Source organism: Artibeus jamaicensis, unplaced genomic scaffold, assembly GCF_021234435.1.
Source record: "Artibeus jamaicensis isolate MK-2021 breed Jamaican fruit bat unplaced genomic scaffold, CSHL_Jam_final contig_3152, whole genome shotgun sequence".
In the NCBI taxonomy this organism is placed as follows: domain Eukaryota; kingdom Metazoa; phylum Chordata; class Mammalia; order Chiroptera; family Phyllostomidae; genus Artibeus; species Artibeus jamaicensis.
Window position 1 is genome coordinate 1334546 of NW_026521729.1, and position 14454 is coordinate 1348999.

A 14454-nucleotide genomic window follows, 5' to 3' on the forward strand; every position below is an offset into this window, starting at 1 on the left:
GTGCCTGGCACATAACCGGCCCCTCGTAAATGTTATCATGTATTGAGCACCTACTGTGTACCAGGCTTTTTGTATTATTAGCTCATTCATCTCTTCAACACCTCTTTGAAGGATAAGTGGTATGATTATCCCAGTTTTGCAAAGGAGGAGCGAACATTCTAAAGACAAAGAGCCAGCATGCACAGAGTTTGGGGAATGACATTTCAGGCAGAGGGAACAGCAAGGGCAAAGGCATGTCTGGGGGAACGCGAAGGAGGTGTGTGTGGCTGGAGCCGAGTGGAGCCTGGCGGAGGGAGGTCGTGGGGCCAGGCCTGAGGGGCCACGTGGACCGTGATAAGGATTTCAGATTTTGTGAGAAGCTCCATGGGAAGCCATGAAGGCTTTTCAGGTTGGAAGGCGACGTGATCTCCTTTACATGTCACAGATTCTCTGGCCATGGGTCAGACAGGAGGTCCCCAAGGGCCCCCCCCCTCCTGCCAGGACCAAGTTGTGCGCCCCGCCCCCCTGCGCTGCATGGCTCCCCAGTGCCCTGGCTGGCCTCCGTCTCCTGGTCCTCAGTCCGGACCTCTCTTTCTCAAATCCTCCTCCAGCCCGCCCTGTCCTTGCACGCCCGACGGTCCTTCCACCACAGCAGCCACTCTTGCAGCCTCCAGCCCTCGCTGAGTGCCCTTCCTGCGGAGACCAAGACGGGGGCTCTGTGCTCAGACAGCCCTGGGACCAAGCCTTGGCGTGGCCACTCGCTAGCCTGACCTTGCCTGAGCCTCAGTTTCCCTTCTAGAAAAAGTAAATGTACCAATAGCACCTGCAACCCAGGTTGCTTGCAAGGATCACCAGAACATGCTGGACTGTGCCTGCCACTGTGCCTGGCCCAGGGCCAGCAGTGGGCTGCCTGGGTCTCACCCTTTCTCGGCCCAGAGCAATGGAGGGACAGTGCCCGACGCATCCCTTGCTGCTGCCCAGGTGTGTGACTCGGCTGTGAGCCGCGTGGATTCTTGACCTGTTTTTTCTCTACTTCTGACATCCCCAGTAGCTGGCTTTGCTGCGGGCAGAGAAGCCAGGGACAAGGGGCTGAAACCCGAGGAGGTGAATTTAAGCGACAGATTCACAATAGCTTCTGTGAGCTTGGCAGGTGGAGCTGAAGCAGGCGTTATCAGGAGACACAGCAAGGCCATTGCTCGCTGGGTAAACTCCCCCCACCCGGCTTTGGCGGAGCCTTGGAATGTTCCCGTTAGACCCCCTTGGGGGTCGGCGTAGTGGAGTGTGCTGGACCTGAGGTCAAAAGCCCTGCCACCCTCCAGCTGTGTGTGACCTTGGCAGAGTTAATGAACAGCCTGTTTCTTTGGTAAACCACAAACCAGGGCTTCAGGGTTGCGGTGGCAAGAAGAAAATATAACAGTGACCAGGAGAAGCTTTGCAAACGTTGAGACTCTAGGCCCCTGTGAAGGGGATGGGGATGAGGATCATGTCTGGGACAATAAAGTGAGGCTTCTAGGATCGGAGAGACTGGGTAGCACTCCCAGCTGTGTGACTTCGGGTAAGTTACTTAACCTCTCTGAGCCTCAGTTTTGTCATCTGTAAGGTGGAGATAAGAGTGGTGTCAGGTGGTTGGGAGGATAACATGGGCAATACCAGGTTGAATCGTGCCTCCCAGCAATTCATGTCCATGCGGAATCTGCAAATATGATCTTATTTGGAAAGGGGATTTCACAGATGGAATCAAGTTAAGATAAAGTTGTACTAGGTTAGGATGAGCCCCAATCCAATATGACTGACGTCCTTACAAGGAGAGAGGGATTGGGAAAGAGACATGGACACAAGGAGAAGAGAACACCGTGTGGAAATGGGGGCAGAGATGGGATCCGTCTACAAGCCCAGGAACACCAAGGACAGCCAGCAGCCCCCAGACGCCAGAGGGGCAAAGAAGGATCCTCTCCTGGAGCCATCGGAGGGAGCCCGCCTCCCGCCTACGCTTCGAATTGAGGCTCCAGGCTCCAGAACTGCGAGGGAACACGTTGTTTGAGCTTCCCAATTTGTGGTGACTTGTCGCAGCGGCCACAGGACCCTAACACGTCCCGAAGAAGGGCTCCCTGCGGGACTCGGCAGGCAGCAAGCACTGTGTCCCTGTTGTCATTCTTCTACAGTCACGTGCCCCTGAACGATGGGGATGCGTTCTGAGAAATCTGCCTTCGGGTGATTTAGCTGTTGTGCGGACAGCGCAGAGTGCGCTGGAGCAAACGGACGCGGTCTGGCCTGCTGCGATCCTGGGCTGCGCGTAGACCCTGCTGCTCCCGGGTTTCAAGCCTGTGCAGCATGCGACTGTACTGAGTACTGTAGGCAGTTGTGACAAAACAGTAAGTATTTGCGCCTCTAAACACAGCGAAGGCACAGTAGAAATACGGCGTGAAAGCAGAAGAGGGTGCCCCAGCGCAGAGCATGAGCCGTGAACGGAGCCCACAGGCAGAACTTGCTCTGGGTGAGTCTGTGAGGGAGGGGGGAGGGACTGTGCAGGCCTGGAATGTTCCCGTGCTGTGATGAGTTGTGCTGTGACGTCACAACAGCTATGACATCACCAGGCCTTCGGAATTTCTCAGGTCCATTGTCATCTTTTAAGTTAAGTTTACGAGGGCAGCAGGAGTTGAGAAGATGATGTAAGTCTCAGGGGTGCCTCTTTATAAAACGACACCTGTGTACTCTGTCGTGTGCCCGCCACCCGAAGCCTCACCTCCTTCTGTCACCATAGGTTCGACCCCCTTTACAGTCTCCGTCCTCCCCCCACCACGTCCCCTCTGGTAACCTCATGGGACCCCTCTGGGACCACTGTCGTGTATGTGGTTCGTCGGTGGCCGAAGCATTGTTATTTGACACATGACTGTAATTATCCTTAATAATGGTTTCTTGGTAGGTTGTTATGGATACAGACGTGATTGGGGGACAGCCCCTGCAATCTCCCTGGCCTCAGACCTTGCTGGGGGTGAGGGTGGCGTGGCTGTCCAGACCGTGGACTCCGTAAGTCCTTGTCTGGACGGGGCTGCTGCCCCTGGGAGTGGTGGGGGGGTTCCCACGAATCTGCAGGGGGTGAGACCTGGAGGGCAGGTCTCCAGGAGCCCTTGTTGGGGGGCGGGGTGACGGCTGCCCTGTGTCTGTAACCTCCTGGGAGCCGCCTGGCGTGGCAAGAGCCCAGGCCTGGTTTCTGGATTCCACCTCGACAGATGCCTCATAAACCTGTCTGGCAGCAACATTCCTCCGACACCCAGAGCAGCTGGCTGTCACCCCGCAGCCCGCTGTGGTTTCGTGACACGCCAATGAGGAGCGCCAGCTGCGGCTCTCGGGACCGTCCTGAGCCCGGAGTCCCCCCTGTGGCAGGCAGGGCCCTGGCCTTCTGCCCGACTTCTGTTCAGAGACCTCCCTCGGCAGGAAGGGAGGGAGACAGAGGCCTCTGGGCCCCTCCAGACACTCAAACAGGCCTGACTCCCACTTCCCACCTTCCTCTGGGGCCTGTCTCAGCTTCTGGGTTCGGGGCAAGAAGTGCCACGGTATGGGTTTCAGGTAAGAGTTCGCAGTGGCGAGAAGTAGCCTCGGAAGAGCGGGTTCTGGCATTTTCCTTGGACTGGCCCCTTGATCTTTTAGGGCCCCAGTTGTCTCACCTGGAAATGGGGATGTTCTGAGGACACAAGGAGCTATCAGAAGTGGAGGGCCCCTTCCCTCCCCCGTGCCCAACAGTGCCAGGCCTGTGGACCAGGAGGAGCAGGAAGAGGGTTCGACCTCATCCTTCCTTGTTCGTGTCCACTAATTTATACCAGGGCAGAGGAGGCCTCCAGGGAGAAAGGGACAGGACTCCTGAATAGTCAAGGTTATAAAAGTCTGTCTTCTGGGCCAGGTGGCCCAGCTGAGCCCATCCTGAACGGTTCTCCAGGCTGAAGCATGAAAACACAGAGACGGGGGACATTCCGCACCTGTGGCCTTGAACTGGCCAAAACATCCCTGAAGCTGTTCTGATGACAAATGTGCACAGATCTGCCCCTAGTCAGCCACCGAGGACCTCAGAGCCTCAGGCAGCATTTACCAGGAGGCCTGTCTGGCATGGAGCTCTGAGCATTGCAGGGCTGGTTTGGGCCGAGACTATTTCAAGGGGTAAAGACAGGGCTGAAAGGTGAAAGCAGACCACCCAGGCCCCCCGTCTCCTGGCCTCACTCAAGCTCCGAAGGTGGTGTCACCCCACCCAGGCCAGGGCTAGGCCTGAGCATTCTGGAGCACATGCAAGGCTCTGTTTACAGAACTCTTTCCTGTCCAAGTCCCCTCCCATTTTCACCCACAATTGAATTTAACGAACAGGATCTGAGTGTCTGCTGCATGCCAGACTTTGTGGCAGAAGAAAGGATCACAGGAATAATAACGGGGTAGTCCTAACAACAGTGACAGTTTCTTCATCTGTCACATGAGATAACACAAAGGACTTAGTTGTAGTGCCTGACACATTTATAATAAGTGCTTAACAAATATTATCAATAATAATAATAATAACTATTATTGTTAGGGCTGCCATTTATGAGGACATTGAAGCTCAGAGAGGTTAAGCACCTTCCCCAAGGTCACACAGCATGGAGCATGAATTCAGGGAGCTCAAGCCTCATGGAGAAGACAGATATGCCCTTCTCAAGAGGGAGGGGACTAAGGGAAAATGGGCTAACGGAAAGGTGGGTGGTCTCGGGGGAGCTCTGACCGGGCAGTGTCAGGAAGGGGTGCTAATATCTATGGGGCCTCACCAGGTGAATGGGCCATCATCATGAAGGTAACTGCGTGAGCAAAGGCAGGGAGGCGTGAACACGCAGTAAACTCAAGCAACAGAAAAAGGGCACCTGGGGGGAATTAGTGGGAGAGAAGGCGGGGCAGTTCCGCTGCAGGCAGATGCCAAAGAGCCTCAAACGTATGCTGAGGATTGGCCCGGGGAGGCGAGGACCCTACTGACTGCAGCCTTGAGAGGCAGCATGGCACAGTGGCTCAAGACCTGGACTCTGGAGCTGGCCACCCTGGGGTCCAACCCACAGAGCAGGGCCAAGAGCAGCATGTGCACCCCTCGGCAGGAGGAGGAAGGCAGCAGCCCCCAGCCCAGCGCCAGCCCGTCCGCCAGGCCTGGTTTGGGTTTCAGGCCAGGAGAGCATTCAGGTCTGTCTTTGGGCTGTGACTCTCCAGCTGCTCTGGGTGTCCAGAGTCCTCGGGCCTCTTCCCCCCAAAGCAGCCCACTGCAAAGGCTGTGCAGACGGCTAGCTCGCCTAGGGGAGTGGCACCCAGCTGTTGCCGGGCACAGGCAAGATGCCAGGTTGAAAGTCTTCAGAGCCGAGTGACATTCTAATAAATTATTGACAAGCAGGAGCTTGGCAGGCACGTGGGTTTGCTTGACCCCGGGGCTGGGACTCTCAGGTGGTCAGAGTCTCCAAGATGCAGCTTCCTTGGCCCCAGTAAGGCTGGGCCATCTGCCTGGAGAGGCAGGCCCTCCACACCCACCGGTCGCCAGCCATTGATCTCCTTTCTCGTGCTGGCGTTCTTTTGTGGAGCAACTGTAAAGAGTGAAGCCAGAGGCCCGGGTGCTGAGCAGAAAGGGCCCTTCCCTTGTAGTCATCCCTGGCACTGTGCCTTAGTGCCGGGAAGGTCACCAGTGCCCCCTCCTCATTACCCAGGGAGGGACAGGAGACCCAGAGAGGGGAAGAAATCAGCACAAGGCCATGCAGTGCTTGGGGACACAACTCCTGTCCCCAGGTACCAGCCTTTTCCCCCAGCACTCCAAGCTGCCTTCCCCCAGCAGCCACCGACTCATTCATGGGTTTCCACCCAGCCATTCTGATAATACAGAGCCTCAGTTTCTCCATCTGTACAATGGCAACGATAGCACCTACTGCACAGGTTCTGAGGATTAAATGATAGCAAAGGCCTATCATTTAAAAAAGGGTGTGTAAAAGGGTTAGGCCCGTGTTTTGGACATACTTGTACTGTCCCTCAGCAGAACCACACTAAATCGAAGTCAAGTCCCACCCTGCTCTTCCAGGCAGGCCCCAGACTTTCCAGTTGTTTGGGACGGGTGGAGGTTCTCCCCCTCCCCAGCAAAGATGACGAATGGAAGCTGCTGAAACGACGGACCGAGCTCCTAGTCATTTCTTCCCCGTCACCTGGGAGCCAGCGATGTCAGCAGGGCAGGCAGGAGGTTGAGACTTGTCAGCGATGACTAAGAACCCAGAGCTGTGGGAGTCTGCTTCATCAACAGCATCAAAACTTCCTGTGGCTGTTTGCAAACAAGGCCACCCCCAGAGAAGGGAGACCAGAGTGGGGGGGGGCGGGGGAAGCCCCAGGGCTGCCGCAGAACCTGGCTGAGTGGTGCTGGCAGTGCCAGGAGGCTGGCAGGGTGGTCAGGAGCCGTGGCTGCCGTCCCCCAGGATCCTAGAGCTCCCCTCACCTGGCTGCTGCCTCTGCAGGGCCCAGCCTGCCCCGCTAGGAACCCAGGGTTGATCGCAGGTGCCAGGTGTCTTCATTGCAAGAAGCCAGAAGGAAGTGCCAGCTTGGGGCCAGAGCACGGATAATCTTCATGATGCCGATGGCCCCTGAACAGAATCTCCTGGGGTTGAGGGGTGATGTTCCCAACCCCACCTGGAAAGGCAGGCGACTAGGGGTGAAAGAGCAGACAGGGAGAGGGTGCGCTGACTCAGCGCTCAGCCCCGCCCCGCCCCACCCAGCAGACAGAAACCCAGCGAAGGAGCCAGACTGCTACCCCTCTCCTGACAGCCGGGGCGCAGACGTCTTTTTAGATGCCTCCTGCCTCACAGGGGGACCAGCCGGCGAGAACTCCAGATCCAAGAGAAAAACTGCAAATTAGCACAAAAAGTAGTTCCCATCAAAAATGCTGCCAGCGACAGTGCAAAGTGGGAATTTGGGACAGACGTCCTGATGGCAATCTGGCAACATGTTTAGAAAGTGTAAAAAAAAAAAAAAGCCTAGACTTTTTTATTCAGAAAAAGTCTATGAAATTAACAGCCCCCTGCTCATCCCCGCCTTCCCGCCCAGGGAATGAGCAGGCTGTAGGGAGGTGAGCTCATGTCGACAGCAGTTTTATTTATAAAAGCGAAAAAGTGGGAGCTACTCACATATCTGACCCTGTGGAATGGCCAGGCCGGTCGGGGCAGTGTTGTTCAGGGGGGTATTATGCAGCCATTGAAAGCGATTTTTTCCCCAGTGGTTTTTATGGAGCGCTGCATGGGTGGGTCCCCAAGACACTGGCACCCCAACATGCAATGGGACCTGGGCCTTGTCCTTGGTCTGGGGCCTGAAGTTCAGGAAAGAGCAGGCCTTAGAAGGAAAAAGTCACTTGGGAAATGCGTAGTACATGGATTTAAGTGAGGAAAGGCAGAGTAGAAAATTGTACGAACTCCGCCTCCCTCTGCGAGCACCTGCTGGCCGTGAGACGCCGGCCGTGCTGGGCTCCCCACTGGTCTGCCCTGCTCGCTGCTATTTAGTTACCAGCACCCAGTGGGTCAGGTACTGGTTCCACTCTCACGGGTACAGCAGGAAACTGCGGCATGGGGAAGTGACAGAGCCAGGGGGTCAAACCCCGAACTTCCTGACCCCCAAACCCAGTCTTAACCATCGCTCTATCCTGTCTCTCCTTAACACAGAATAACACCTGTTCAAAGTCAAGTACCAAAGAGAAAACCTGGGCCAATGGCCCAGTAAGTTAAGGGTGGTGGGATAGGGGGCTTTTTCCTCTCTTGGTTTCTACTACATTTGTGCAGAAAAGAAAAAAAAAAAACAAAAAACCAGACACCTAGAATTTGCAGCAGATGGGGAGAAATGAATGGGGAAGTGGGAAGGAGTTAATAATACATGCCTTGGCTTCGAACGGGGAGACAGGATGATTGAGGAGCAAGGAGTGAAGCCAGGAGCATTTGGGTGATGGAGCTCCCGTGGCTTCTGGAGAGTCTTTGCAGCCCAGATGCCCAGAGGGAGGGTGGGGGCAGGGCTATCCCCTCCCCCCACCCCTGCCGTTCTTGCTAAATCTTTTTATCACCTAGTAAAAGTACACACCTCCTCCGTGTTTGCATTCCTCTCATTTTTTAGACCACAGGAAATGATAAAAGGGGAAAAAAAATCTCTGTTTGCTTTCTCTGGAGCCGGGAGAGGGTTATCTTTGCCAAATTCTCTCTTAGGTCATAAGAGGTTTTAGGTTCCCCTCACTGGCAACCTCCCTGGTAAATGCAGAAAGGAGTCGCTGTCTAGAGATTTGAACGCAAGGTGGTATTGTCGGGAGGAGGGTTGCCTTGCTCTCTGCGGAGACCTCTGGGAATGGGAGAACCTTTTTTTCTGTCGACACAGCTTTCAGAAACTAGGCACCCTCCGGCAGGGCCAGGGAGGACCCAGAGGGAGCCGAAGGGGAGAAAGGTCCCATTTGTTCGAATACCGATTGAGCACCCAGTGCCTGTGGGTGCTGAGTCTGGCAGAGAGGGATAGGAGCTTTCATTCCCTCCCCTCCCCCCAGCCCCTTCAAGGCCGAAGAGGGGTGTGGCTTCCTGAGAGCTAGCAGGCCAGCCCACCCACCACCCTCAGAGGCCGAATGATCAGACTCCTGCTCCAAGGGTGAGGGGCAGAGCCCTGCCTGTCCCCACTGTGGATTTCTACCCGCCCCTGCCCCACCAGCTCTTCCTGTGCTGTCCACCACAAACTCCTTCAGGGCTGCTACAAGATGCGGTTTTCAATTGGCTCAGGATTACTGACTATGTGACTTGTAAGCCCAGAATGTTGTTCTCTGACTTCAAAAAACTATTTCTTGCCCAGACTCAGGCAAAGATACATCCTTTTCACAACTGCAGGGTGCTCCTTATTGACCACCTGGAAATAACTGCTTAGGGATCCAGCTCTTCCTTTTTCTCGATAGGAATTATCGTGCATTTGCATGGGAAGAAAGCCTGTTTGGAGGTGTTTAACGTACCCTGTCCTTCCCCTCTGGCTTGTACCTGGTCTGTTTATTGACTCCATGATGCGGGGCCCTGCACAGGCCTTCCCTGCGGTCAAGACACGAAAGGGCCCCAATGTCAATCAAGGAGCTGATTACCATGCAGTGCTGGCGGGAGGGTGGCTGCAGGGAGGTAAGGAGTCAAGTGACTCTGGAGCCTAGGATGGTCGAGGAAAGTGACCTCTATGCTTGAAGGACTTGAAGGGCAAGCAGGAGTAGGTCGGGTAAAGGTGTGAGACAGGTAGGAGCAGGGTGGGTGTGAGGGCCTCCAGGGAGAACAACATTGCGGGGGGCCTGGAGGTGATCGAATCTCATGTTAACTCATTAACTCTGCAGCACCACGGAAGCCTCGCGTGAGTTACTATGAGAGTCAAGCAAATGCCCATGCGCTGCGTTCTGAGCAGAACTCTGGGGCCCTTGGCTACCTGGCAAGTCCTCCACTTTCCCAGTAGCCAGAGGAGAGTTGGCAGTTTCCACATCAAGCCATTGGTGTCCATTTCTAACATAGAAATGACCTTGAAGTCATCGGTATGTAGTTCCTGGTGACACTGTACATTCTTAAACTAAATTTTTCTATCAGAAAACAATTTATTTGTGCCCTGGCTGGTGTGGCTCAGTGCACTGAGTACCAGCCTTCGAACCCTAAAGGTTGCTGGCTTGATTCCCAGTCAGGGCACACGCCTGGGTTGCGGGCCAGGTCCCCAGTGGGGGGGCGTGTGCATCTCTCATACATCGATGTTTCTCTTCCTCTTTCTCTCTCCCTTTTCCTCTCTCTAAAAGTCAATAAATAAAATCTTTTAAAAAAAGAAAGAAAGCAATTCATTTTTACATTGCAAGTCAGAGTTTTGCTAGAATTCTGAAACTGCTTCTTCCTAACGCCTGAAATCTCTTTTTCCTTCACTAGTGTTTTGATCTGAGTGAACCTGGCAGCCGTTCACACAGGACAGCCTGATATGCGTGCACATGTGTAGCTCTGCATGCACACCAGTTGGGTCTATCTTGGCTCTATCACACCCTGAGTGTGTGAGTGAACTTTTGGAGACTGTTTCCTTCTAAAACTGGGCCTATGACGGTGCCCACCTCACGGGTGTTCAGGGTTAAATGGGTTCTTGTTTATAAAGAGCTTAGAGCAGTGCCTGGCACAGTGTTAGCTTTGAATAAATGGTGGCTATTATGTGCATAGAAAAAAAAAACAAAAACAAAAAGATCGTCCTAAAATGTTGGCAGCATTTATCTCTAGTGGGTGGGATTCTGGTTACAGTGAATATCTATTTCTTTTGCAATCAGAGATAAAGAACAAGCAATGTTATTATTAACTTAAAAATCTGGCTTTGATTTTGTTGGAAGGAACCTGTAGTTACTGCCGGTGTACCGGCCTGCAAGGAAGATGAGGCATCCGGTTTTATGGGAGGACGGGAAAGACAGACACGTCCCCCACTCCCCAATCAGATAGTAGGGACTATAACAAAGGAGATACTTGGTCAGGGGTCTGGAGAAATTTCGCCCTCATCTGACCTTGCCATGGCCGTCAGGAGGGCAGGCAGGGAGATTCAGGGAAGGTAACTCTCAAATTATGGTTTTTCTTTCCCATTGGGTGGGTTATCCGGGACTCATCTGCAAGCCTTTAACTCTCCAGGGAACCATTCGAGGGAAGGAACATTTATCCTCTGTTGGGTTTTTGCTCAGGCATCTTGGTTAGAAAATGAAAAACACTAAGCCCACATCCAGCAGGGGGACTGTAAATGCCCTGCTCTGGCAGCCAGGACAATCTGAGGCCCTGAACCTTGGCTCTGTCGCTGGTTGAGATTCTTGACCACCCTCCCAGTGCCTGGGCAGCAGCAGGAGACAGAACCTCTTGTGGCTGCAGGACCCCCCTTCAGTACCCTCTTTGCTGCTCCTGGGCCATCCCCTGCCAAGCAGGAAGGGGCAGAGTGCCCACCCTCCTCGAATTATCTGCGGCACCATCAGCCTGCACCGGACTGGCTTCTGAGCTTTCTTTCTTTCTCCTCCTTCCGCACCCTGGAGGAGGAATCTTGCTGCTGACTCGGGAGTAAAATGCCGCCTCTGTTTGGGAGACAAAGAACAGAGTAGCTTCTCGGGGTCAGCTGTCTCTCCTCGGCTCCTCCAGGCATCCGCGGGAGGGCCTTTGGGGGTTACCCTGGGAGCTGCCGCCCTCCAACTGAGTTTCCACGGGGCTGAAAGGCATACCTTACCTTAAAAAGTCCCAAGCAGCTCTCCCGCTCCGGGAGATACTAATCTCCCTGGGGGGGAGGGGAGGGCTGCGGGGGTGCCCTTCCTGGAGAGGCAGCCTGGCCTCTGTATTCCTAGCAGAGCTAATAAGAGCATGCGTGTGAAAATGTGTGATAATGTGTGAAAGCGAATGTGTGTGCACTGTCACTAGAGTGTGAGAGAATGAATCACAGACCACGTGGAAGTGTATGTGTGTACTAAGGGGCGTGTGAGTAAGCATGTGGGTGCATGGGTAAGCATGTGGGAATGTGACAGTGTATACATGTACTAGGTAGAGTGTATAAGAGTGTGTGTAAAAGCATGTGCTAGAATGTCAAAAAACGTACTAGAGTTTGAGTGTGTGAAGGCAGCGAGGAGGCATGTAAGCGTACGTGAGTACTAACTAGTGCATGTGAAAGTTTTGTACTAGGGTTTGAAGATGTGTGTCTTAGAGTGTTAAGTTTAAGTGCAAAAGTGTATGTACGAACTGGTGTGGGAATGTGTCGGAGCATACCAACTAGAGTATGTGAGAGGGAGGTGTGTACCGGCTTGTGAGTCCGTGCGTGCACGGACGCACGAGCATGCGTGTGCGCCGGTGAGCGAGCGCGCACGTGTGCACTAGTGTGCGCGGGGTGCGAGGAGCCACGGCACCCAGGGGACGGTCGGGGCAGAGCACGGGTAGTCGTGGCGTGGGTCGCCGCGCGCGTGAGTGCTCGCGTGAGTGTGCGGGAGCGCGCGCGCACCGCCGCCCCCCACCGGGTTGGAGCCGGTTGCCATGGGAACGCGCCGCGGCCCGAGTTAATCATTTCCTGTGGAAAGTGTGCGGGAGGGGTGGAGCGGGGCGGGCCGAAGAGGCGGCGGCGTGGACCTGCCTCCCGCCGGCTGGCGGAGCCCGGCCGAGCCCCCGGCGCTGCGGCGTAGCCGGGATTCTGCCTCCAGCAGGCCGGTGAGTTGGGAGCTGGGTGGGCTGGGAGCAGAGCGAGCGCTGGGCGTCCGCCCGGCCCGGTGATCTGGGTGCCGCGTCGGGGCCCACCCTGCCTGCGGGATCCCCCTGCCCGGCCCCTCTGAGGCGTGGGGAGGACCGGGTCCGGAAGACCCAACCCTGTGCGGTCTTCTGCCTTCCCCAACCGCACCGCGGTCCAGCCAGAGCCGGGGACCTGGTACAGAGCAGGTCATGGGGCTGTACGTGCGCTAGGATCAGAGCCGCCTCAGGACCCCCATTTCGAATTCATTGGCTCGGGAATGCCGTACCCTACCCAAGAACCGCGTGTCCGTCAGCGCTGCCCCAGGGCTCCCTGGAAGGCTGCAGTTTCGGGCCCTCCCACCACGTAGGTTCCCTGGGCTGTTCGCAGGGCCGGGAATGCGGACCAGCACCGAGGTTAGGAAGGAGCGCCTGGACAGTGGGAGAATCGGGCGATTGACAGCAGCAGCCTGGGGGGTCCCAGCAGGGAGAGCAAGCCGGAAGCCACCTCCTTCAACCCCCAGTTGTGAGTTCAGCAGAACTCTGGCGCAGTGAAGGGCCTGGTCCTGGGAGATTTTAAAGAGGAAGCTGTGTTTGATCACTCCCGCACGCCCCCAACCCCCAGCCCCCAACCCTCCTGTGTCAAGGTTGTGGGTGGTGGCCACCCCTGGTCTTTCACATTTCCTTGCTCACTCATGCGTTTCAGGCCAGGTGAGGACCTCCGCCTGCCCAGGTCTATCGCCCATGCCCTTGATAAAAGTAGCCATCTCCTTGGCCGGGAGAGTCATTTGCAGAGAATGCAGCCTCAGAACGGAGCCCTGTGTTTTCACCGACTGGGCTTTCGGGCCATAGGGTGATGAGTTCCGCTGCCCTTATGGGCACGAAGGGAGCAGCGGTTTTGAACTCCGGGTTGTCCCGGAAAACCCATGACGGTGGCTGTGTGTAGGGGCGGTCCTAGCTCCTGTCCAGCCTCCCTGACCTTCTGCCCGCTCTCCCAGGGAGACTAAGCCCTCCCCAACAGAAGTGGTCAAGTCTGTCCCTCAGTCATTGCAATGTCCCTGGTTTGGAGGGGAGGGGAGGGCTGCAGCTCTGTCCATGTGGCCTGAACCTGGAGAGGCAGTGCCCCTGCCCTGAAGCCAGCCCCTCTGTATTTGCATACCCCTGGAGGGAGATCACTGAGAAACACAACGTTTGAGCTCTTTGCATACGCCAGTGTTGTTCTGAACACTTTATGCATGCATTGTCTAATCAGTATACCGATCCTATGTGGTGGTGTTCTGCCCATTCTCAGATGAAGGTGATGAGGCCAGAGAGGCAAAGTAATTGTCCCAAGGTCACACATCCTGTAAGTGGTAGAGCCAGGTTCTGGACCAGCTTTTGGACCAGCCACTCTGACACCATGCCCCCATGGCGCCACCCCGTGAGGGCTAGGTTGGTGGCAGCCCTGGTCTTGGGCTTATACTTTGGATCTTTATACTCTGTGCTAAATTCAGCTGCTTTTTCCTCTTCGGGATCTTGCACACACCCTTCCCCTTTCTTCCTGATATCTTCCTGGCTGCCTCCCTGACTTCCCTTCCACAAAGCCACAGAAATACTGTCTCTTCCTGTCCCTGCCCCTCAGACTTAGCTGATCTCCTTAAAACTCTTTTACCTCAACCTTGGAATTGACATTCAACGCCCTGTTCAGCATGCAGATGGAGCCCGTCTCTCTCCCTCCTTGCCCATCGGGTAGCTGGGCATTAGGGTTGCTTGTGTGCCCAGCCCCATGCCAAGCAGCCTGGAGAAGAGGCTGTCTGGCTGCCTACTCCGCCCGCCCCGGCCTCCAGTTCCTCAGTGGAGCCGGCCTGCACAGTTAGGTTAGTCTCCACCCCGTCCTGGGGCCAGTCCTGCCCCCACCCCCAGTGAGACTGCACCTGGGAGCCCCCTCCTGCAAGCTGTCTCCCTCAGTCAAGGAAGGCAGGGACCACGAGTCCCTAGTCAGGAGCCTGGCATTCTTCCAGGGTTCAGCTCTGCGAACATCAGTCACCATGTCTTGGGGCCACCTGTCCCTGCACTCTTATTTCCTTTTTTCTCTTGATGCTTCCATCATTCCTGCCCCTCTGCGACCTAACATGTCCCAGTGGCCCCTCAGTACCACATGCTCTCAATGCAGCCTCTCCTTGAGAAGGAAGTGGTGGCTTCTGAAGCCCCTGCCCACCCCTTGGTTTGCCCTCCGTCCTGCTCCACAGACGCTGTCCCTTAGAGGTGCCCCAGGGGCTCCCGTCCAGTTCGC

General features: G+C 55.5%; 1 protein-coding gene across 5 annotated transcripts in view; it reads left to right on the forward strand.

The window, feature by feature from the left end:
* Positions 1–14454, forward strand: part of KIFC3 (kinesin family member C3) — a 64137-nt gene that overhangs the window by 19803 nt on the left and 29880 nt on the right. For 2 of the 5 annotated variants that reach the window (XM_037141478.2, XM_037141479.2), the window contains exon 1: positions 12063–12167. The exons of the other annotated variants lie outside the window; for them this stretch is intronic. The gene's annotated coding sequence lies outside the window, so the exon portion shown is untranslated. Of the gene's footprint in view, positions 1–12062; positions 12168–14454 lie in introns of those variants that run through there. 5 annotated transcript variants of the gene reach the window in all.